General features: G+C 36.2%; 1 protein-coding gene across 3 annotated transcripts in view; it reads right to left on the reverse strand.

Annotated features, from left to right (window-relative positions):
- Positions 1-26,833, reverse strand: part of INPP4B (inositol polyphosphate-4-phosphatase type II B) — a 563,010-nt gene that overhangs the window by 295,261 nt on the left and 240,916 nt on the right. For 2 of the 3 annotated variants that reach the window (XM_036311860.1, XM_036311863.1), the window contains exon 3: positions 5,966-6,030. The gene's annotated coding sequence lies outside the window, so the exon portion shown is untranslated. Of the gene's footprint in view, positions 1-5,965; positions 6,031-26,323; positions 26,413-26,833 lie in introns of all 3 variants that reach the window. The other variant, XM_036311861.1, reaches the window with a different exon arrangement.

Here is a 26,833-nt window from a genome sequence, read left to right on the forward strand (position 1 = left end):
CAACTCAGCTTTTATGTGAAAAGTATGTTATTAATTTATGCCTAAATACTGAATAAAACAACCCATGTGGACTTTCTTTCTTTGTTTCCCATTTTCTCAATCTCAGGCTGAGGCTCTCCAACTTTTAGGATTGTTTTGATCCCAGGTGTAAGGAGAAGTAAGAAAAGGAAATACCGTAACCATCAATTCATGGGACATGTATTTACTGAGCATCTACTATATGGGATGTACTGTTGTAAATGAAATGTTTCCCTATATATCCTGTCATTGCCAAAATACTCATTTTTCAATCATTAAATAGCACCACCAAGGTAACACCCACACCCCCACACCCTTCCCTCCCGCCTGCCTCCCACCCTTTACACCCACCTCTCACCACCCCACCAAGTTTAGCACTTAACACTCCCTGGCTCTTTTCCTTTTAGTGAACTACTTTGAGAATTTCTCTACCAGGTTTTGTTCCCTTTTCTGGAAACTTAATAAATGTGATTTTGTTTGACAATTTCTTATTGCCGTTCTGGGTCTTTCTTTTATCATTTAACTCTGCGTTAGTCTAGTATGCACATCTGAGTCCCTCTCACAAGCACTTATTATTACAGTAATTTAGCATGAGAGAGGTTGTATAGCAAAGTGGCTAAGAGGCCTATTATGAATCCAGGCAGCCGAGGCTCTTCTACTTATGCTGGAACATTGGGCAATTTACTTAACCATACTGTCCCTTGGTTTCCTCATCACACAAGGAGATGATGCTAATATCTGTCTAATTAATTGTGAAGAGAAATGAATGGGTATATGAGAAGTTTTCAGGTGTTCCATTTTTTAGCAGACATGGACCAAAGCAACAAAACGCTGTGTCCGCATTGATTAAGAGTAAACACACACACACACACACACACACACACACACACACACAAGCTACCTGGGGATTTTGAAAAATAAGCAAAAGCAGGAGAATCATGAGGAGCTAAAACTTGGAGAAATTTTAAACCACATGAGAGTGAGTTTTTCATTTTCCTCTCTGTTTTTCTTGTGGTTTTGACCTGAAAGCAGACCTTAATTTTTCATTTTTGTTTTATTTTTGTTTTGTTTTTTACATACACCATAAAATTCTGACAGATGTAAAAGGGTTAAAATCATGCAAGTATTTTCAGAACATAATGTGAACCTTCAGCATACGAGGGTAGGCAAAGAAGCAGACTCAAAGGGTACATCCTGTGTGATCCAATCACATGGCATTCCGGAGAAGGTGAATTACAGACACAGAGGGCAGATCAGTGGTTTTTGGTGGTTGGAGAAGCACAGCAGACATTGCCCATAAGGGGATAGAACATCGAAGAATTTGGGAGGATGAACTGTCCTGGACTTTGATTGTGATAGTGAATATATGACTGTTTACCTTTGTCAAAAATTCTAGAACTGTACATCAAAATGTGTGAATTTCACAGTGTAGGTTTTAAATAGTAAACATAAAACAAAAATATTAGAAGATATAGCACGTTGTTAATAGATATAACTTGCGTTATTAATATTAATATTTACTATTATTAGACATGGCTAGACTAATGGAGAAGTACCCTAAAAGAGGTACAATTGGTCTACTTTGATATCAACTAATGTGAATTAATCAAGAGGAATGCAGAGACATAAAAGGAAGCAAAAAGAAATCTGCTCCATGAAAGACTAAGAAAAATAAATTGGGAAAGAAATATTAATTTATAGGAGCTAAGAATACAAATTACTAAGATTTTTTAAATCTTCACCCAAGGATATGTTTCCATTGAATTTTAGAGAGAGGAAAGGAGAGAGAAAAGCATCGATGCGAGAGAGAAACATTGATTGGCTGCCTACTGAATGTGCCGCAACTGGGGATTGAACCCACAAGCAAGGCAGGCGCCCTGACCAGGAATGAAATCTGCATCCTTTTTGGTGTATGAGATGATGCGCCGAGAAACTAAGCCACCTGGCCAGGATCCAAATTACTACGATTTCCTTGATAAATTCAAGTTTGAGCCTAAAGGCATTGATAAATAGGGGCTCCCTTAGGCTTGGGGTTTGGAATAAGGAAGCAGTGGAACAGGCTCTGTGGAGAGACAGTGCCCAGCATCACCTGTGCATCCACATCATAAATCAGGGGTTGTACCTAAGGTTATAGGGAAAGGGATGCAGTGTGTTCTGGGAATTGAGCACCTACACCATTGGTACAGAGCCAGGCTTCTGGCTCTGAGAGACAGAGCAGCCAGAACCAAGGATACTTTCAGAAAGCCAACCGGGCTCGGACAGCTGATGTGACTGCAGCCTGGTGCTCATGCCACCAATAACCCAGACACCACTGTGGAAGCAAGCAGCACACTGTGCCAGATGTCCACTCCCAGGGTGTTTTTGTTTTTGTTTTAAATAAAGGTAACAAGATGGAGTAGAGGATAGAAGGAAATAGCCATTAATATAGGTGGCTGGGCTTTCACTGGCTCAGTGTCAGGATCACAGATGGAGAACAGGAATAGTACCTGAAAACAAAACAGAAAACAAAACAAAAAAATCAAAGGGGGTAAGATAATAATCTCAGGAGATACCTGAGTCTGCTTCATGGAGGAGATATCTGATCAGACTTTAAGAGATGTGTACATCAAAAATGTGGGGATCGATTAAGGAAAGGGAGAGAAGAGAGGGAAAAGAAGGAGGGATGAAAAAAAAATAAACGGGGAAAAATACTGAAAATGGAGGCAATGCAGGCCACGACAAAAAGCCACCCTGTAGAATAGGCATAAATAACAGGAAATGAACTAGTGTGATGGGAGCAGAGTGCGCTGGAGAGGCAGCAGGATGTGGGCGCACTATCGCCACGTGGAATCATTCCTGCTTCAGATGTTAGAAGGGAGTTTGTAAACCAGGGAACACAACAAGCTGGGTGATCCAACTTCCTGGCGCTATTAGTTCACAGCTCCATTCAATTAAACAAATATAGTATTAATTGAGCAACTATCATGTCTAACAGCATATGAAGTGCTGTAATTCATAAATATGTCGCTATGCCCTTAAGTGGGGTTGACAATCTAGAGAGAGAATCCAAAATATCTACGAGAAAAAAATAGCTTGAGTACCAGGATTTGAGGTTTTGCCTCCAGGGTACAGAATCAATAAGCACAGACTATTGCAAATAGTAAACTTTTAGAGTTTAGTATTTGCAACAGTCTGTGCTAAATATTATAATATATATCCTCAAATTTAGCTTTGTTTCCTTTTTACTTTCTTCTTTTCTTCCTTTCTAGAACTTAATATATCTAGATCTGCTACTACATAACAGTCAGTGTGTCTTGTCAAAAGACAAATAAGAGAGAAACCACATTGCAAATGGGATTTAGAAATTCTATTTTAGAGATGGGTTTATTGATATGGAGAACGATGAGAAAATTTGTACAGATAGGGAACAAGTTAAGGGGCTGGGACTTTACTCAGCCCTCAAAACTTTAAAACCACTGTTTTTACACAGAGAAAAATATGACCCCTGAAAATTACAATGTATAGAGATTAAAAAGACTTGTCATTTTGTTGAGAAAATTCCTCTAAAAGAGGAAACAGTAAAAGTTCAACTTCATGCCCGTTGGCCCCAGGGGCCAGCTCATTTGAACATAGGTGATTATCCAATTTGGCTGGAATATTACCATTTCTATTTATCTCCTTACTTCTATGTTCCATGTTGGTCTTCTTTTTCTTTTTTCCTTGTTTTTTTTTTTTAATCTATTTTCAGTTAAGATGTCTAATTAGATTCCAAATTTGAAACACATCTCTAACAGAAAGCAAATGGCAAGAGCAGTAATTAAGGGACAGCTGTCTTTTGTCTTTCTGGGGATGAAACAGGCTTTTTTTCCCCCTAAGTTATGAAATCCTACTGAATTTTTCATGATTTTTTTTTCTTATGTTTGAATAATAGTTAACTGAATTGAAAGATACTGAATTGATCTTAAATAGTCAATGCCCTTTCCATCACAGATGCTAAGCACCTTTCTTCTGAAATAAGTATAGGTTAACTCTCAGACTCTGGGCCTTGAAACATTTATTGCTGCAAATACAAAATCTTCGAATTATATATAAAATCAAATCATTCTCAGGTGCCACATAGGCATTATTCCAAGTCATTTTGCTCACTTTAACTATTTTTTAACTTATGAGAATTTTACAAATCAAGAAGAATCTGCCTTCTCAGTGGAAAGGAATGATTCAGAGCAGCTGAGATGCAAACAGTGTTTTTTTGTGTGGTTTTCCTTTGTTTAAGAGAACAAATATTACTAATATTGATATTGAAAATTACTTAGTAAGCTCTTACTCTAGTGCTCCCTGTTGGTACTTAAGGCTCTATTGTCACATGTAAAGTATAATTAGACTTTGAAGCAATTCACCATATAATTCACATCATGAAAAATCTTCTGCCTGAAAAAGTTAAACCATTGAAGCAAACAGACTTTTTTTCTGGCTTGAATTATCAAGATTCTAGAAAATTATCTATTATAATTTAATGTGCAGAGCCATAAAATAAGTCAATTACTTTAAAGCAGGCCAGCCTCAGGATTATAAGGAACTTCTTAAAATACATAGTTCCAAGAAAGAAACTTTTTAAATATTTCCTAATGTTAACCTGGCAATAACTTTGCAAATTCTCAAGTAAAATTATGGTTCACACACATACATATACACATATGTATACCTATATCATATACGTATTTATTTTAGAACTTCTCAGAACCTTTAATATGTTAATGTGCATCTAAAGCTCCTGAGAGTGTTAAAGTATTCAGATATTTTCAAACTTTCTTGACCCCAAACCATTTTATGCAGAACACATCATGAAACCAGTGTCCAGAGGAATGAACACATTTGAGAACCTCTTTGCAGAATAATAACACATCTACACCATGCTTTAGCAGGAGATGAAAGAGGGTAGGGTTGGGTGATAGATTTAAAAGCATCTATATTCTGGGGACCAGTAGAGAAGACCAGATAACACTGCACTGAAATGCCAAGGGCAGAAAGTGGCCAGGCAGAGCTCGTCCCTTACCATGGCCATTAAGACCCTATGGCCTAGGCCAGTTCCCATATTCATTCTCATCCTCTTTTCCACCCAGCTTCCTCCTATGTCTCACTCTACCTCTGAGACTTTGCTACAGCTACTTTCCCTCATTTTATTTATTCAATGCTGTTTCATTTGTCTGGGACTCTCTTCCTCATACTTCAACTCTTATGTCAATGTCATCTTCCAGAAAAATACTCTGTGTGTAGCTAGTCCACAGTAGACTCCTCCCTTGCCACCCAATATGTTCTCTGCTATTTCTACTTCCAGCATTAATCACAGTTTTCACTCATACACTGATACCTGCTTGTTTATTTCATGTCACCTCCACTGTAAGCACCAGAGGACAGGACAGGATGAGGCCCATCAGATTGGTCAGTTCTGTAAAATCACCAAATACCTCACAGAGGACTGTTTGCCATATAACAAGCCTTTAATCAGTATGTGCTGATTTAATAATAAATACTAATAATTACTTTACATTTATGTCTAGGCCTAGCCTAATGAAAACCCTTGACATTGATTAATGCAGCGGTTCTCAACCTGTGGGTCACAAACAATGAAAATACATCCTGCATATCAGATATTTACATTACGATTCATAACAGTAGCGAAATTACAGTTATGAAGTAGCAACGAAAATAATTTTATGGTTGGGGGTCACCACAACATGAGGAACTGTATTAAAGGGTCGTGGCATTAGGAAGGTTGAGAACCACTGGATTAATGTATTCATAGAAATCAATCCATCTTTAGAATATGGTCAGCCACTCATAACACACAATCACACATACTGTAAGACAACAAACTTGCAAAATATATTTTTAAATAATAGGGGCTATAAGATTGAATTATTCATCCATCTGAATATTATGTATCAGTTACTAAGAATCACTCTTGTACCTGCTCTCTTGTTGTATTCCTCAAACAGCTCTGCTCTTCGGTTTTGCTTTGCTGATTTCAGAGCTCTGTGAAGGACAGAAGGGCACAATGTTAGGGCCGGTATTTTACTGGGAAGCTCTCTTACAAAAGCATCCCTAGCTAACATAACATGTTGGTTATGCCCAGCGTTCCAAACTTGAGGACTTACATCATCGGCGTAAGATCCATGGAACAGGGCTACTTCTTTGCATTCCACATGAACCCGCTTCATTTGCTCACAGAACACCACCGGAAGGAACTATAGCTGACCCTTATTTGTTTGCTTACATGAGCCAGCACTGTTCTAAGTTACATGGATTAATTCACTTATTCCTCATAACCACTGGAAAGTCCAAGGTTACCTCAGCAGTTCCAAGTTAGGCAAACCCTGCACATTCCAAAGAAAGGCCTGTCATCCGCTCCTGGAAGATAAGCTCTGGAATAGTCTGCCTGGTAGAGGTTTTGTATGCCTGGGGCTGTGGCCTATGCTGTCCCACTTTGACCAGATATGTTTATGGTGAGCACCTGTGTTTTGCTTGGGGGAGCTGGAGTCTGAAGTCGGAATAGCTGAGGTCAACCGTCTAGTCCTGCAAGCTTATGTGATTGACCCCTAACAAAACTACAAGTGACCCCCAATAAAACTCTAGAGACCAACGCTCAGTTCAGCTTCCCTGGATGACCACACTTCATTCATCTTCACAGTTATTGTTGCTGGGAGAATTAAGTACATCCCCATGTAACTCCACTGGGAAAGGACACCTATGAGTTTGCAGCTGGGTTTTTACTTCATGTGTGTTTCTATTTGCTGATTTGAATCTGTTTCCTTTAGCTGTAATTTACAACTATGGCTATAAATATAACAGCTTTTCCGAATCCTGGGAGCTCTTCCAGGAAATCACCCAGCCTGAAGGGATCATGGGGTGTCACCAGAGGAAGAAGGTTCTTTGAGGTGTCACAGGAAAGAATTCAGAGACACACACAGGAAGAGTTCAAGCATTGATGGTAAGATTAATTAAAGTGAAAGTACACTCCTGGAGAAAGAGAGCACGGGCAGGCTCAAAGAGCAGCTGCACTGATCCCTGGGGTTATGCTCCTTTTATTCTCAGATGTATTATGGAATTAAATACAAATAAAATACAACACAAAAAATAAAGAAACCTGTAACTATTTGTGTGTTTTATGGAGAGGTCAAGTGTACTTCTGAAGCTTAAAATTTCTAAAAAAATTTTAGAAAGAAAATGCCTGGCAGATTAGACTATGTTAAAAAAAAACTTACCTAAGTAAAAAAAAAAAAAAGTTTAAACCAAAGCAGATTACAATTATTTACTACAAATGCAATACACCAAAAATCTACCCTATATAAATAATAAGTACCAAAATAACAAAGGATACTTCACAACTTATTAATGAAGAAACAACTTATTAATGGACATATGGAAAAATGTCCAACTTCATTAGTACTCAAGGAAGTGACCATTAAACAATGACCAAAAATATCTCATCTAACAGATTGGCCAAGAAGAAAAAATTTTCATGTTTGATGCCATTTTGATATTGCTCTGAGTGTCACTCTCCTACAACTCCTAAGAGCTCTAAAAGTATTCCTACCCTTTCCCAGAAAATCTTGGAAACAGTCTCACCACATGTAATTTACACAAGGTGCTCATCTCAGGCACAGCTCAGTTTAACAGCCTCTAAACCATAATAACCTTTAGGAAAGTGACTCAAATATTCATAATGGCATCACAGGTACCATACCTAGGACGTAGGAGGAATGCAATAAATGTGTTAAATATATCAATGAATTAATGAGCTTATTTCTTCATTATTAAAGTAAAAATATGGTAGTCTTCTCAAAAAAATGTTTTCATACCCTTTGATCTAAGATTACTATGCCAAATTCTGAGATTATATTCTAGGGAAGTAATGCTAAATGTATTTTTTAAAGTTCTATACATAAAGAATTAATACAATATATTACTTAAAATAGAAAAATATAGAAATAGACTAAATATAATAGAGAAATGTTTGAAAATATTGTTATAACAATTTGGTGAAATATTACGTCAGCATTAAAAAGAAGAGTTTAAAGTTCAGATTTTTAAAGGCTTATTCCAAAATGTTAAATGTGAAAAGCAGGACTTAAAGTTGTGTATTTGATCTATAACAGGCATAGTATGGTGGTTAAGACTCAGCATAAAATCTCACCTTACTAATACTTAACTATATCTCCATGAACAAGTTACTTAGTCTTCTTAAGCCTCAGTTTCCTCATTTATAAAATGGATAGTGACAATATTACCTACATTAAAATGCTATTTTCATTAAAAATCAAATTAGATGATTCAAAGTGTTAATAGTACCTGTCATATAATAAGCATTCAGGAATTACAGCTATAGCTGATATTTAAACTATTAAACAGAAACAAAACCTATGCAATTCAGATAGTTTCTAGAGTCTAGATACTAATATATTAATGCGTAGGCAGTAGTTTTTGTGTGGTAGATTTTTAGCTTTTTGGAGTCTTTGGGACATATCCCCTATGTTTGGAAAATATCCCACCTTACAAGTTTACACATCACTAGGATGGATGCCAGAAATTGACTTCTCAGTCTTCATTACACGTAAAGAGCCTAAGTTGTCCTAAAGGGGTATGTGTTGAGAATGTTTGGGTGGAAGTGTAAGACCTGGACTTTTCTGATAAGATAATGTTGTACAAGGCTTCAATTCAAAAGCACGTGCTTCTCAGAATCTCTCTGACAATCCATTCCAAAAGCTGACATCTTTGCTAGCTCCCAGAGGCATTGGAGGCACAGTATGGACCATCAGGCCCACATCAGCAGTGTGGGTGGTGGCACCTGTGCCAGCATCAGTAACTGGGTGTGCATCCTGGAGTGGTGCTCATATGCGTGTGGTTACACTTGGAGTTCCTAAGCCAGTGGGTGGGTTGCCTCCAAGTCTGAGCTTCTGGTCATTAAAACTTTAATGGATTCTATGCACTTTTGCCTTTAGCAGCCCTTTTCTCCATCTCACACACACACACACACACACACACACACACACATATGTGCATATAATTAGAGTTTATAACTGAATTTATATAAAGTAGATATAATAATACTATGTGATAAAATTTTTCAACCCAATATTTTTTTCTTCAGATCTTAAAAGAAATGAAAACATTTTCATGGGCCCATAAAAGCTACGCAGGTCATTGGCATTTTGTCAACTATGCCTGCTAGAAAAGTTGGCCCAACTTAATGTTTTTAGATTAATTCCTTTTCTCTTTCAACCAGCTTGAGTCTATTCTGTTTGTAGCTATGAACACTGATGATACAGATGGCGAAACTACAGTGAAATTTTTATTTTTAAAACTTTTTCAAATTTCTCCAGTACTTTAAAAAAGCAAGTATTACTTACCAAAGGGAAGATGGGACGTTAAGAAAATCTGACTGGTGAATGTCATCACCAATTTATAGCATTAAATGACAGTTTACATACATATCTCAGAATGTCAAGCCAGAAGGGGACTGCAAAGATCATTGTGATCAATTACCCATCTGTCATTTGAATCATCTATACCTCATATCCTGACCAAATTGTCACATTCAGCAATACTGAGCTCAGTAGCTCACTATCTTAGGAAGAAAATGAGATATTCTATCTCTTCATAGCTTTGACTGCTAGAAAGTTATTCTTTAATACTAAGTCCAATTACCTATTTCTGAAACTTTCTTTTCTCCCCCTGTATTTGCAACATCTGAGTATTCTTCATACTCCCATTTTAGATATCCCATATCAGTGCCTTGGAATCATTGCATAGCAACCCAATTCAAAATATCTTTATATCTATTCCACACACTTGTTACTTTGATTCTGCATCCGTCTGTCATTTCCCTGGGTAACCTGTTGCTCGAACGCAGAAATGTGAATTGCTAAATCAGAGGCATTGTATCTTCTTTCTCTTCAGATCACAAACTCATCATTTCTTTGACTCCCATCAAAGGAAAACAAAATTGCACTGTTCCATAGTTTTAAATGAAATTTGGATCTCAATGCAAAATGTAAATGTTAATGTGTTAGAAGGAAAACACTCCTACTTCTTTGTTTTTCCTGAAGAAGCTAGCCAAAATGGAACAGTGGACATTGTACAAAACTGGGAATATAGAAATACTGATTCTAAGTATTCTAAGTCTTGATTCTGCTATTAAATTCCATGTAATCTATAATATTCAGATCCCTCTATCCCTTTAGGAATAATATAGACTCAACATTTTTTGATGACTTGATTTCTAATAAAGAATTCAATCCCTATGTCAATAGGTATACAAAGAAAGTAAAATTAAAATTAAACTATTGAGCAATATCATGTCATTTGTATATAAGATTTGGCTTTAACCAATGAACAAGAGAAATATTAAGTGTGATTCAAATCAAAAGTACACCATCATTACTTAGCCCTTGATTGCCATGAAGTCTGCATTTTTTCTGCTCTTAGAAACCAATAGATCTATATATTCTACACTCACAGATAAGAGTTCTGATCATCCAAAAAAAATACAGAAATATTCCATAGACATAAGTGATGACAAAACCTGTGTCTACATTAACTGAAAGTCCTTTCCTCTGATTTACTTGTTCAAAACATACTAGGTTCTTGTATAAGTTGTGGTAATAATAGCTTTTGTAATAATCATGAAATCTCAGTCACTTAATTAATTAATTAATTAATTAATTGATCCAATTTTTGGCTGAAGGGGCAGAGAAGGAGTTCTACTTTAAGAAGTCATTCAGGAACCCAGGCTGAGAGAGACCCCACTATCTTGAGGGCAACCTAAATATGGACATCCAGCAAGGAGATTGAAAGAGAAGAGAATGAGAATGATATGGGAGCACTTTAGGGAGCAGGTCTGGATGTGTCACATGATCTGCACCTTGGAAAGGAGCCAGGATCTCTAATAGACAGCTGGCCATCTCCATCACAGTCTTCTTTAGATAAAGATTGTGGCCCGGTGGTTGAGCATCAATAGATGAACCAGGAGGTCACAGTTCCATTCCCGGTCAGAGCACATGCCAGGGTTGTGGGCTTCATCCCCAGTCGGGGATGTGGGCAGGAGGCAGCCAATCAATGATTCTCTCTCAAGAGCACTGATGTTTCTATCTCTCTCTCCCTCTCCCTTCCTCTCTGAAATCAATAAAAATCTATATTATTTTTATTTTATTTTTATTATTTTGTATTGTCTAAAGTTTTAAATATGTCTTCTTTTCCCCCGCTTGAAGCCCTCTAGCCACTCCCACCACTGAGGGCAAGCCCCCACCACCCAGTGTCTGTGTCCATTGGTTACACTAATGTGCATGCATACAAGTCCTTTGGTTGATCTCTAACACCCCACCCCATGACCCCATTCCCTGCCATTTGTCTCTGGATCAATTTTTGTTCATCAGTTTATGTTGATCATTATATCCGACATGAGTGAGATCATGTGATACTTTCTTTCTTTATTTTTTCTCAACTGGTTTATTTCGCTTAGCATAATGCTCTCAGTTCCATCCATGCTGTTGCAAATAGTAAAAGGTCCTTCTTTTTTATAGTGGTGTATTATTCCATGTGTAGATGTACCACAGTTCTTTAATCCACTCATCTGCTGATGGGTACTTGGGCTGTTTCCAAATCTTAGCTATTGTAAATTGTGCTGCTATGAACATAGGGGTGCATATATCCTTTCTAATTGGTGTTTCAGGTTTCTTGGGATATAGTCCTAGAAGTGGGATTACTCGGTCAAATGGGAGTTCCATTTTTAACTTTTAGAGGAAAGTCCATACTGTCTTCCACTGTAGCTGCACCAGTCTGCATTCCCACCAGCAGTGCAGGAGGGTACCTTTTTCTCCACATCCTCACCAGCACTTGTCATTTGTTGATTTGTTGATGATAGACATTCTGACAGGTGTGAGATGGTACCTCATTGTCCTTTTGATTTGCATCTCTCGGATGATTAGTGACTTTGCGCATGTTTTCATATGTCTCTTGGCCTTCTGTATGTCCTCTTTCAGAAAGTGTCTATTTAAGTCGTTTGCCCATTTTTGATTGGATCATTTATCCTTTTTGTTAAGCTGTATGAGCTCTCTGTAAATTTTGGAGATTAAACCCTTATCTGAAATAGTATTGGAAAATATATTCTCAATTCAGTGGGCTTTCTTATTGTTTTGTTGATGGTTTCTTTTGCTGTGCAGAAGCTTTTTATTTTGATGTAGTCCCATTTGTTTATTTTTCTCCTTAGTCTCCATTGCCCTAAGAGCTGTATCTGTAAAGATTTTGCTACGATGTATGTCTGCTATTGTGCTGCCTATGGAGTCTTGTAGGATTTTTATGGTTTCCTGTCTTACATTTAAGTCCTTTAGCCATTTTGAGTTTGTTTTTGTGTATGGCATAAGTTGGTGATCTAGTTTCATTTTTTCCATGTATCTGACCAAATTTCCCAACATCATTTATTAAAGACTGTCTTGACTCCATTGTATGGTCTTGCCTCCTTTGTCAAATATTAATTGAACATAATGGCTTGGGTCCATTTCTGGGTTCTCTATATGTTCCATTGGTCTATATGTCTGTTCTTATACCAGTACCAGGCAGTTTTAAGAACTGTCGCTTGTTAATATAGCTTGATATCTGGTATTGTGATCCCTCCAACTTTGTTCTTCTTTCTCAGGTTGCTGTGGCTATTTGGGGTTCTTTTTTTATTCTAGATGGATTTTTGGAGAGTTTGTTCTAGATCTTTGAAGTATGCCGTTGGTATTTTAATGGGGATTGCGTTGAATCTATAGATTGCTTTGGGTAGTATGGACATTTTAATGATGCTGATTCTACCAATCCATGAACATGGTATGTTCTTCCATCTGTTTATGTCTTCCTCTATCTCTTTCTTCAATGTCTTATAGTTGTCCAAGTACAAGTCTTTTACCTCCTTAGTTAAGTTTATTCCTAGGTATCTTACTTTTTTGGTGCAATGGTAAATGGAATTGTTTTTTTTCATTTCTCTTTCTGTAGGTTCATTATTGGTGTATATAAAGGCCATAGATTTCTGGATGTTAATTTTGTATCCTGCTACATTGCTGAATTCATTTATTAGGAATAGTAGTTTTTTGATGGAGTTTTTGGGGGATTTCTATGTATAGTATCATGTCATCTGCAAATAAGGCCAGTTTTACTTCTTCTTTTCCAATTTGGATGCCTTTTATTTCTTCATCTTGTCTGATCACTATGGCTAGCACTTCCAGTACTATATTCTCTCTCATGATAGATGTTTCTATCTCTCTCTCCCTCTCCCTTCCTCTCTGAAATCAATAAAACTATTTCTTTAAAAAAGATTGTGAGAGTTACTGAGTCTGAGGCAGAGTATATACATTTGTCTATACAAATCCCAGATCCCTAAAGAATGAAATAGGTAAAATGATTTGGAATTAAGGGTTTTGGTAAAGCTGGCAGCAGAAATAGGTGAAGACAAGAGGATCATCAGAAGAATGTGGTGATTACAAGCTGCAAGTACTTCAGGGAGGACAGCCAACAGGGGTCCAGGAAAAATGCAATCCTGGATCAGAAGCATCAGAAATATCTTTAGGGTCAAAGTTGTAAAAGAAAGGGAATTTCTAGGGGTGTTATTTTTATACTCATAATAAAAGATCAAAATACTCCTCATGCTGACCTTCAGGACATTTTATGATCTGCCCCTTTTCAGTCTTCTTTGATAGTTCTCTACATACATTTGCCTCAGTGATTCCGAAATGACTCTTGTTCTGAGCTTCTGCAAATTTCTTCTACATGCCAGGAAGAATATTGTTTCACCTTGGCATTCCCATATTACTTATGTTATTGTGGCTTGTTATATAGTTATTTATTGTATATCACTACATGAATCTATTGGTGTGTTTTTTGTTTTTATACTACCATACATCTTTTCTATAGTAAAAGGTAAAATGTTATTGAGTAAATGTCTGAAAAAGTAACCAGATTTATAGTTGTTTTTAAACATTTTGCATACTAGAATTCCTTGGGGACTCAAGAGTCTCAGTCAGTATAACTGGGGTCTTCTGCATTTTGTAAAAGCTCCTATTGAGTTGGTTTCATTAGCTTTTGGAAAAACGCAAGACTAAATCTGCTGACTCTCAGGTAAAACTAATAAAAACTACATTTCAGACAACACAATGAGCTCAGTAGTTTTAATTACCCACACATAAACTGACAGGCATATGATATAGCACTGGAAGTTTTTGAAAGAACTGAGATCCATTTCTTAGAACAAGTAGTTAAAACTGCTCAAGAAGGGAACATCTATTCCATTTGGTGTGGTCATGAAAGAGATGACTGTGAGGAGCCCCAAAGTCATAATCATCACAATAGCATTACCTTTAGTACCCTCATGAGGGTGAGGAAACACAAGAAATCGTTAAATATTACAGAAAGAGACATAAGGCAGCAATGTGTAGGTACTAGTTGGGAAATCGTGTTAAATTAAAGTAGAGAAAGTCAATAGCCTACAAGAATTCTGGTGACTGCTTCCCAAACCCCTCCTATGAGCCCAGGAAAAATGCATGCTGTGGATGAGGACCATAGGCATGGCTAATACAGGGAAATAACGATGTTATTGTCAGGGAAAAGTACATAGTGTTCCTTGTTCAAGCTTCAACCAGCTCTATCAATGTTGAGCTAAAATAGCGTGAAATTTTGCTCTTTCAAATGGTTTCATGAACAAGCAGTAAACTGTACCAGTCAAATGCCACACACTGTCGTGTGTTACAAATCATCTTTCAAAACCTGGAAAGACAGGCAGAGTGAGGATGACAGGGAAACCTTCAACATAGCCTCCAGATCAACCTTATCTAGGAAACAAAGTGGTGTGTTTTTTTTGCTTTGTTTTTTACCAAAACAACTTACAAGATTATCTTTCAAGGAATGTCAAAACAGATAAAAGCACTTTTTTTTTTTTCAATATATCAAAGGAAAGGAGACAGTTGGAGACTCAGTGAACTGGTGATTATGGCCCTTCAAAGAGAACGCTTAGGACTTAGAGTTCTGGAAAAAAGGAGAGACTACATCTGACAGGCTGCTTTTTCAAAATAAAAGATTTTAGGAGACACCACATATTCACCCCAAGATGGTAGATTAGACGTGCAGAATAAAGTAAGTATACAATAATCTAACCATAAAAGTTAGCATTTTTGATAATGTATTATGGTCAAGGCCTATGCCTAAAAACACTGTCTCATTATCATTCTTGCTTTAATTGTTTCTAAATTAGAAAGGCTGATTGAGGCCCTAAGCACTGAGGCCAAAAGAAGAAGGTCAAGAACTAAGAATAGATTTTAAAATTAATAATAAAAACTGTGGTAAAATATAAAAAAATAAAATAAAAAGAACAGACCAGAATAACTTCCCCTAATAGAGATAGATCTAGGCAGGTTTTGAGATACAAGCCTTTGCAGAGTTCATAATGTGAGCAACAGGGAAACCACACCTTGAATATCTAGATGGCTCTAGAAAGAAATTTCAGAAACTGGAGTTATATTTGAGCAACAATGACACAAAAATCGGTGTCAAGAACTCAGAATGCCATTGTGTCTGTTTCAATGTGGCTCCATAATTGTAGGTGACAGGAAGTCTGGTGTTGCAGTCCCGGGAACCGTGTTTTATGCTGGAGAAGCTCATCCAGCCCATGAGACCCACGTCTCCGCCAAATCTGCCCTGTGTGACATCCGTTAGCAGCATGAAATCAGCCGCAGTGAGAGTATTTACACCTGAAAAACGGACAAACTTGAAAAATCAGGACCTCTTGTTTTCTTTTCTTTTCCTTTTTCTTTTCTCCTAGAGAGATCCAGTTTGCCAGCACACCAGCGCCCTAATGGAACGCGTCAAGAGCTTTGTGAACTATGACTCCAAAGAAGGAACAATTTAGAGGAGACACACTAAAGAAAATCCAAGCAGGAGGATGATACAGCTCATCTGGGCCTGCGTTAGATTTCTCTAATCAGATGACAAAATACCGCTGAGATAATGTTATCCCATTCTGAGAGGTGATGATAAATAACATTTGTATGACTACTAGATGCTTTTGGTATATCCAGAAATAGATGACTTAATATGTCTCACTCTAAGAGCCACTCAGAAGAGTGTGTTAGAAAATCACATGCCTGGACCAAAATCAAAAAGCAAGAAGATACTCAGATGCAGCAAACTGTACCTGTGCTACGTGAAGCAGAGAATAAAAAGAGCCAATTTAAGAAGCAGTTAAATGATTTAATCTTCATCTGAGCCTTCCTCCAAAGTGCGAGGGATCAGTATGGGGAATGAACATTAGAGTTAGATCATTCTCCTTTAGAAAACATGATGCAAAAGAAATTATTTCTATTGTCCCTAAAGAGATGGAAAATACTTAAGGCCTGAAAAATTGAAAAAGAAAACCAGAAAAGTAATTGTTAGAACATATGGTCATCACTAGACTAACTGACACAACCACTAAGGAAGCCAATTCTACCCAAGCTTCTGAGTGGACCCTCTGAGCTGAGACTGAACAGAATGAGAAATGGAAGGAAGAGAAATTTCAAAGTTTAACTTATTTGGGTTTAACTTCATATATTATTTCTCCTTTGTTAGTGGTTTTATAGCATTTTAAAAAAACTATTTACATATTATTAGAGCATCTTTAAGTTGTCATATGTTACAATTTCACAACTTTGATAAAATATATTGAACATGTAGCTAGGCATGAAAAATAAAAAACTGAGTATATTTTTAGCTTAGGGCACAGTAAGGTTCTGGAATCCATTAATACACTATTCTAACCTAATTCAATGTCCTTTTAGAGTACTGCTGTCCAATAGATGGTTCTGGAGGGTGCAGATATGTTCTAATCTGTTCTGTCCTAGGGTACATCTACCAGTTACATCAAGCTATGAGCACTTGAAATGTGCCTAGTGTTACTCAGGAACTGGATTTTATTAATTTGACTTTAGTTAATTTGAACTTAAATAGCCACTTGTGGCTAATGGCTACTATATTGGACAATGCAGCTTTACAAGTAAAATTAAATTCCCCACCAGCTTAACAAAGGAGCAGTATCTTTCTTAACTTTGTAAGTAAAGAGCAGGACTTCCTACACCCCAACAGTGTCTTCTTTCATAGGGGCCAGGCTCAACTCTGGTGAGCCACAGGCTGGTTGTTAAAGATTAAGAGTATTAAAAAGAACATGGCTGAGGTGCAAGGGGCTTCCATCCCTCAGGGCTCTTATTTCTAATAGAATCACACTAGAATGGCACTCCTGCCTTTCTCCTCCCTCCACACTCACTTGAGCTTCTCACTCTGTTTTAAATTAGAAGACATTGTGCATTCTTTTCTGCTTCCCACCTTGTGGTAAGCCTATAATAGTGGGCTCTGTCCCATGCAGGAAGCCTGCATTTGTCCAGCTCTATCTGATTGGGTGGCCAAGTTTAATTCCATAGTGAAATATTAAAAGCTCAATCTGACATCAAGTATGCCATATAACAATCAATATTTTATCAGTAATACAGCTGTTATTTAGATCTCCATGTGTTGGATTTCTGTGCCTACTAATTACTTCCTTCCAAAACATGGAGGGGGGAAAAAATAGTAATTTATTGACCACCCCCTCCTTCCTCAGAATTTTAACACCAATATTTCTGATCATTTAATGGCATCAGAAGTAAAAGGTAGAATCTGTCTTTGTGGTGAACTCTATTTGTTCTGAGAGAGACTGCTTGAGTGATACTTTTAGGCATATATACAAGCTATGTGTGTATTAGTTGTATGAAGGCCAAAGGCATAAGTCATATAAAAGTGCTTTGTACTGAGATGAAAGCCTTTCCTGACCTTCTTGTATTGGTCCAATCTTGCATTATTTGCTTTCACAGCATCTATATTTTCTCCTTTGTGAAACAGCATATCTTAATTTGTGCTATTCATTAATGAATAAAGTACAATTCCCACTAGATTGCAAATTCTATGCTTCATAAGGGAAGAGACTACACTCATCTTTTGATCTTCATTTCATTTCCAGCACTTGGTAAAATGACTGGCACAGAGATAATATGCTCAATAAATGAATAAAGTAACATTTTATTTGAGGACATAAAAGATTACTTTAGTATGAGCAGAAATTATGATGTAAATTTAATTTTTGCCTTCTTTTCTACATTGTCCCCAGAAATGAGGGTCCTGTAAAAGGAGAACTCTTGTTTGGAGGAGTATAATAATCTCTAAGAAGAGAAAACTAAAAATGGTCATAATGACAGGAACCAATAATAACAACTGAACTCAGCTATGCTTTTGCTTCCATTCCACAGGTCAATGACAATAGAGGTAGCTAGATTATTCAAAGCATATAATCACAGTGTGCAGGCCAGGGAAGCAGCCTCCATTTGTTGGGTGTCATTATGGTCAGACACCGTGCTGAGCACTCCAGAAAATGTGAGAGTCTGGGTAAGAATGGTTTTGTGAGCCAGTTTAATCTCTACCACTTTGCAGAATACCTCCTTCTCATGGCCATTCTTTAGGTTCCCAGAGCAAAGGCCAATAAGAACTCTCTGTGAGTGGATATTACTAATGACTCACTTTTAGATTTTCCCTTTTGCATCATTCTTTCCAGAGGTCTCAGCCAGGTTTGTGAAATCGAGATCATGTCCTTTTATGGACTAATGTAGAGCCTGTGGATATATTTTGCATCAAACTGGAAAGCAAGAAGCTAAGACAGGATTGATACAATTATATGATTAGAGGCAGTGGGAGAGACACCTGGTCTAAAGTGATAGATGAGCAGCAACCAGAACAGATCTGTGGGATTCAAGAACACTCACTAGAGAATCTAAAAAAGTATTGGGTTTCTTGTCATCATATAGAATAAGGCCTTGAGATTATTGCCACTTGGAGATTAAAGGAAACTGTGATATGGAAAAGGCAACCTACCCAAATAATCTGGGGCTGGAAATTAATTAGAAAGGACTAGGATGGGGTCTGAAAATGAACTGAGACTGCTGCTTGGGAACAAGGAACAGTTTATTAGAACCAGAGAATGTGGTACATCATGGGAGGGTTATTGTACAAATATCAGAAAATGTTTCCTGTCCTAGAACATCATTACAGTTCTTAACACTGTAACTTAAGAAGATGCAGAGAACAGCGCCTAAAGCCATCAGGGGAATGGCGTTCAGGGGAATGGCATATGAAGGCTTTCATATGCAGTCAAATTAAAAAGGAAAATTCTGCTAACTTGAAAGCTGAAGAACAGCATCAACATGAAAATGAACAACTTAAAAGTCGATATAACTTACAAACTTAATATAGATTTGCTCAACAAATTTCAATGTATTAAGGCAAAGAAATACGCTTTAAGGAAATACGATCACCAGCATTTTATTAACACCAATTAGAAATACATTCTGGAAATATACATACATTTGACAAGAATTGGTCAAATTTATTGAAAACTAAGCCATAGGCAGTTATTAATGGAAACCTCAGATATAGCCTCTCTTTAGGGTTAAAAGCTACAAATTCCAATAACCATACCTTAAGGAATCCAATGCCAATCAAACATTAGAATTAGAAGGGTCTGAACACATCAGCAATTAAATTCCAGAATATTTAGGGGAGAAAAAACAATTTAAACAAGAGCTGATATCTAATTTTTTTAACACATTAAGCACCCTGTCAGTCACCGGTGATTGACACTATACTTTCCCTCCGGAAGACAAAACAGGTTGGGCGCTTAACGTGTTAAAAAGAAAACATCTGTAGATTAAGGAATTCCTCAGGAAAAAAAAAAAAAGGTCTTTATTCAGACATAAAAACAGTTGCAATTGGGAGTCTTTTATTTAATTGTTAATTAATAATGATTTCTCTTTTTAAAATATCTATGCCATCAATGTAGATGTGTCACTTGGGGCATAAAGCAGAGATACGGGACTACTCATCTGAGAGCCCTGGCTCTGCATGGGATTTCAGGAGATTAGTGTGCTCCTTTCTGGGGCTGGAAATCGCTTTCAGAGAAGGCATGCATGGATACGTTTTTTAACTTGACACTAGGGAGATATCAAGTTACTTTGGTAGAAGAGACTTTGATCTTGGGCCAAAAGGCTGAGAGAAGAGAACAAAGCAGAGTCCAGGCCTAGTCCCAATCTTCATTTAAATGTTTTTAGGAACACATCACTGGAGTGGAAATTTTCTCATTAGAAAAAGAAAAGAAAAGAAAAACACATGTATTTACATCTCAGACTGTAGTCTATCTCTGACTTACAAAAAAAAGTAAATAATAATATTCAAAAAGGGCTCTGTGCTATGTTTAATGTAAACATCATACAGATCAATACTCCCTTGTTGGCTAAGGAAGAAAATAATTTCTTTTTCATAGCATTGTTCAGCGATAACATCTCATTTGACCTTCAGAACAATACTAGAGTGCATAAAAGCAGGTGTCATGATTTCTATTTTACAAAAGTAAAGACAATCTCTAAGAACGAGTAAATGTATCAATAGCTGCCTATTTCATAATGTCCACTGTGTGAACTGGTTCAATTAGGAGCTCAACTAGGCTGAGAAATTGGGATTTGAATAAATCCGTCTAATTCTAAATCCATGCTCTTAATCCCTGTATTTTAAATTTCTTGTCTAAAGTAACACGCTTTTACTACTGGAACAAACAATTAAACTCTTAAACTAGTGTTATACAAATTGCCTCCTATATCCTTTCACAACTAAATAGCCATGTGAATATGGCTAAATATTAGACATTCACCAAACCCTTTACCCTTTGCTCCTAGGCCAGTGATGGCGAACCTATGACACTCGTGTCAGAGGTGACACGCGAACTCATTTTTTTGGTTGATTTTTTTGTTAAATGGCATTTAAATATATAAAATAAATATCAAAAATATAAATCTTTTTTTTACTATGGTTGCAAATATAAAAAAATTTCTATATGTGACATGGTACCAGAGTTAACTGAGGGTTTTTCAAAATGCTGACACGCCGAGCTCAAAAGGCTCGCCATCACTGTCCTAGGCCCACACCTAGACTAGCAGGAATCCCAAGCCTTTGGTGTAATTAAGTGCAGCCACATGACTGAGATCTGGTTGATGGAGTGTAGATACAGCCTTCATGTACATATTGCAGACCTGGATTCTGATATCTCCCATGTTCTCCCTCCCTCCCCACTAGCTGCCTGAGGAAGACACCAAGGAGTGCAGAGCCACCAGGGCAAGGCTCCTGGCTCCTACATGACCACAGAGAAGGTAATTTCAAACTCACACCAGCAAAGCCTGAGAATTCCATTTGCTTCACATTCTCACCAACATTTGGGGTTATACGTCTTAATCGAGTTAGTCCACATGTACTGACAATTGTGGCTTTAATTTGCCTTCTCCTGATAATTTATAAACTTTATCATTCATTTTTGACATGTTCCTTTGAGACTATCTATTCTAATCCTTTTCCCAATTTTAATTGGCAAGTTTACCTTTTCCTTATTGTGTGATAGCAGTGTTTATAATCTGGATACATTCTTTTGTTAAATATATTTTTGGAATACATTTTGTTAGGAATATTTTCTTCCTGTGTGTGACTTGCTCTTTTGTTTCCCTAATGCTATTTTTCAAATAGAAGTTTTACATATTTAAAAACTTTAATTATCAGTCTTCCTTTTTATGGTTTGTGCTTTCTTACCATATATTAGAAATCATTTCCTACACAAGTTCATAAGATAGTCTACTTTGTTGGCTTTTAGAAGGTTTATATTTTAGCACTTACAACCTGGAATATAGTTCATCTAGTGAGAGCAAGAGCTGGTGTTCATTTTGTGACACAGATTTATACAGTTCCAGCAACATTTATTGCAAAGAATTTCCTCAAGGGATGCCTCGGTGCCTATATCAAAAACCAAATGACCATTATACGTAGGCCTATTTCTGGACAGTATTTTGGTCCATTAACCCATTCATCTTTATGTATGCCACTACCGCACTGTCTGGATTGGAATAGCATAACAGTAACTTTGGTGCATTTTCATATAATTTTAGTATTAGCTTGTCAATTTCTACTCCCATCCAAAATACAGTTTGTTGGGATTTTGATTGGATTGCATTAAATTTTTAAATCAATTTTGGGATAATTGACATATTTTTTAATTGATTTCAGAGAGGAAGGGAGAGGGATAGAGAGATAGAAACATCAATGATGAGAGAGAATCATTGATCAGCTGCCTCAGCATGCCCCCCACTGGGGATGGAGCCCACAATCCTGGCATGTGCCCTGACCGGAAATTGAACCATGACCTCCTGGCTCATAGGTCAAAGCTCAATCACTGAGCCATGCCGGATGGGCAAGAATTGACATCTTAATAAAACTGAGTTATTGAAGCCATTAACATGGATTAAAAACCTTCTTTAAAGTCTCTAAGCAAAATCTTATAATTTTCATTGTAGAAGTCTTGCACAGAATTTGTTACATCTCCTGTAGTATTTTCTGTCTGGGGGTGCTCTTACAAATAATGTATATAAAATGAATTTTCTAATTGTTTCTGCATGTATATATAAACATATTTGTGTAAAATTGGTCTTGTGTACTATCACCTTTCATATTCACTTATTTCTAGTAGTTGCATTTTAGATTTGTCAAGATTTCCTACATACGTATGTCTTCTGTGAACTAAGACAGTTTTAATTATTCCTTTGAATTGTTATGACTTTTATATATTTTTCTTGTGTTTTTGGTTTGACTAGGACCTCCAGTACAATGTTGAATAATTTGTTTGTACCATGTCTTAGCTGGAAAATAGTCAGAATTTTGCCATTAAAAATGATGTTTGCTGTAGAGTTTTTATCATGAATATTTAATAAGCATTTGAATTGATCATATAGTTTCTTCCTTTCTTCTACTAATTTGGTATAATATAAAATTAATTCTTGAATCTTACAATCTTGTATTCCTGGGATAAACTCCAAATTCTCATAATAAATTATCCTTTTTATATATAATGGAATTGTTTTGCCAATTTTTTATTAAGGTTTCTCATCTCTGTTCGTGGGGAATAATGGAATTTATTTTCTCCTAATGTCTTTAATTTTGAAATCATGATGTCTTTGTTAAGTTGATTGAAAGTGTTCAGTCCCCTTATATTTTATGGAAGTCTGCATAAGAACTGGAATTTTTTGCTCTTTAAATTTATAATAGTACTTATCAGTGATGCCACATTGGCCTGGAGTTTTTACTATGGGAAGATTTTTAATTACAAACTTTATTTGTTTACTAGATACAAGACTGTGCATATCTTTTATTTTGTGATTTTAAAGGAAATGTTCCATTTCATCTAAATTGCAGAATTTATTGATCTAAAAGTGGTTCATTTTTCATAATATTCACTTATATTTCTCTTAATAACTTTGGGATATATACTATCATCCTCTCTTTCAAATCCAATATTGGTCATTTATACTTCCCCTTTTCTTGATCAGCTGTGCTAGGGGTTTATCTATTTGATTAATTATTGTTTTTAAATCCTCACCCAAGTATGTGTTCATTGATTTGAGAGAGAGAGAGAGAGGGTGTCCCAAAAAATGTATACACACACTTGAATAATTATAAAGGAATTGTTTATTAAAATACATTTCATTTTCAAAATTGAGCTATCAGCTGTTAAAGTGTACATACATTTTTGGGACACCCTAGATATTCTTTATTTTTGTCTGGCTAATCTTGTACAATATTTTTCTTTTTAGGTATTCATCCACATCCTTGCATGTTTTCTCTTGCTGTAGAGATTCCATTGCATGATCACACCAAAATGTATTTATGCTTTCTACTATTAAGGAGTATTTGAGGAATTTCTTCTTTCCAACCATAATGAATAGTGCTGTTTTGAAAAGTTTGAAGACTTTTTGTAAAAAAAAAAACACAAAAAAACTTTTCATTGATGTATAAATATATGTTCATTAGAGATACATGGTAGCACTGGATCATGGGGTACATATGTGTTTATCTGTAGTAGCTATTGTCAAATAGATTTTCCAAAGTGGTAGATCCTACTTATATTTCCACTATTAGCATATGAGAGTTTCCATTTTTATTTTTTTAATATAAAGTTCTCTCTATTTTTTTATCCTCACCTGAGGATATGTTTATTGATTTTAGAGAGAGATGAAAGGATATATAGAGAGAGACAGAGAGAGAAGAAACATTGATCAATTGCCTCCTGTACGTGCCTGACTGGGGATGGAACCTGAAACTTAGGCCTATGTCCTGACTGGAAATCAAACCCACAACCTTTTGGTTTATGGGATGATGTTGCAATCCACTGAACAACCCGGCCAGGGCATATTCTCTATATTTTTTATGTAAAATATTAAAAGTATATTATAAAAAGTATATTTTAATTTATTGTATTTTCTTCTAAGACCCATTGTCACATCTTTATTAGAATATTGTATTTTCTATTGTTTTATATAAGTCTTTTATGTAATAAAGATATCAACTGTTAAATTTAAAGCAAATATATTCCCACAGATTCTGTGGCTTATGTTTTAATTCAACTATGCCAAACATAGTGTGTGACTCTGGATTGATCATACTTTGAGTTATTCACATACCTGCTTCAGTCCATTAGGTATATGATGTAATGATGTGAAATATTTAATGTAATGATCTGAAATGTCACTTTAAGATTGATATTTATAACAAATATTGTAACAATGTAGACTCACGGCTACTCTTTGGAGAGACAGAAGTACAAACTGGTAAATAGCAAACAAAAGGAGGAAGAACAAAAGATATCTGTATTAAAAATATTTAAAGGTATATAATTAGAGTAAAATGAATCTATAATGAATAAGATGAGACCTTCATTTGTTTTAGTATTTTTTGCCTTTCTTTGGCCTTTCATGAAATACTGTATATGAATGTAGTCACCATGTTTCTCTAGCTTACCCAGCTAAAACAGGCCTTTTTAACTGATTAGTCATGTCACATTTATCACTAAAGTTGTGACTAATGCCAGGTGATAAACAATGTTGAGGCCCAGCTCTCTGAGTCTACTATTAACTGTTAGACTCACAAAATGCCAAACAAACAAACTATGCAATATGCTCAAATTATATTCATCTTGACATTTAGTCAAACCAGTTTCTAGTCTAATATGTTTTCATAAGATTATCTTCTGAAGAATTTACATTTAAAATTAGAGAATTAAAGTGACATCTGTTAATGATAAAAGCCTCAAATTTATACAGAAAAGACTAATAAGCTACAAGACTTCCAAATAGGCTTTTAAATCCACAAAATGTGTCATAGTATTTAATCTCTGCCTCACCTAAAGTATATTTTAAGCAAATGCTTTATTGGCTAAACACAGGATAAATAAACCAAAGACCAAAGTTGTATATAGAAATAAAACCATTTCTAAATTCTAAATTCATGGTTTATAGAAGTAAAACCATTTCTAAATTCTAAATTCATGGTTTGCTATCAATGTGATTGACTTTTCTAACATTATCCTGAAGCAACAATATTTTCCAATAGGAGACTTCATCATTTCCTACCAGTATATTTTCACTGGCTTCAGCCTTTGCACTGAAAGCCTATAACATTCTTGGCACATTGTCAAACAGAAGGAGGCCAAGACTTATCTCTAATATGTGTCCACCCACTACCCACCTGAAACAAGTAGAGAAAATGAAAAAAAAAAATCACTGCAAAATAAGCTTAAGTAGATAACTGTTTACAGTGATGAGATCTGCCTTGACTCTTCAAGGGTAAAGAAAAAATATATATTCCATAAAAAACATTCAACCCATCTGGGGAACTGAAATTGAGGTTTTAATACCACTCAGAAAAGCTCTGGTACCTTACTTGACTTATCAAGAAGCAAACAACTCAGCAATCTGAGGGTGGGGGCAGTAATTAATAGAGACCTCAACTATGCAAAAATCATAGGAAGCAAATACTTGAGATCAGGGAGTTATTTTTAGCATATACCACTTGATTTAAAGGGGGTTTAATCAAGAAACACAATGAGTTAAAGTAATGCAAAATAAAATTTAGAATAGGTTATAATTTTGTTGATTTAAATGTATATATATAACCTAAATAGTGTGCTTGATTGGAAAAATTCATGAAGGAAAACTAAGTTTTGATTATGTCACCCGGGTTATGAGTTAATTTTGTGGGGGTTTTTTCCTAGTGATTTTATTTGCAAGCTATCTTTTGCCTAAGATATACTGCATAGAAAACAAATTGCTTTTACTAGGATACTGAATATGTGACTGTTCAGGCATCTCATGGAATTAGTTACCTTGAGAATGTTGTTACCATCACTCCACATGGGTCACTATTGCTGAAAGGCACCAATTATATTCAACAATCCTCTAAGCATCCTTCTCTCTAAAAAAAGGTCAAACATGCAGGCTGTTAAGAAATTACTTAAGTTTTACTATATCTTGAATGACTAATCTATACACTCCTGACCTTTATTATTTCCCCCCCCCCCCCAACCCTGCAATTTGACCAAAACCCAATTACTCCATGGAATGACTTTCACTGAGATCACTAATGAGAGCCTGAAGGCCAAATCCCCTGCCTGGACCCAGGTTTCCAGAACGTGCCTTAGAAAATGTTATTCTTTTTGAGAAGTAGACTGGATTCTGGAGACATAGCAAACTAAACTCAGGAACAATCTTTTCCTACACAATAAGCTGTAAGATTCCTGCCAATTCTGAGTCAAACCAATAGCTAGCACTCTAGAAGCTAGGGAGGCCAAGCATGGGGGAATAATGCATGAGCTTTCTTCCCTAAAGGGTGGGGC

This window comes from Myotis myotis, unplaced genomic scaffold (assembly GCF_014108235.1).
Source record: "Myotis myotis isolate mMyoMyo1 unplaced genomic scaffold, mMyoMyo1.p scaffold_m19_p_6, whole genome shotgun sequence".
Taxonomy (NCBI): Eukaryota; Metazoa; Chordata; class Mammalia; order Chiroptera; family Vespertilionidae; genus Myotis; species Myotis myotis.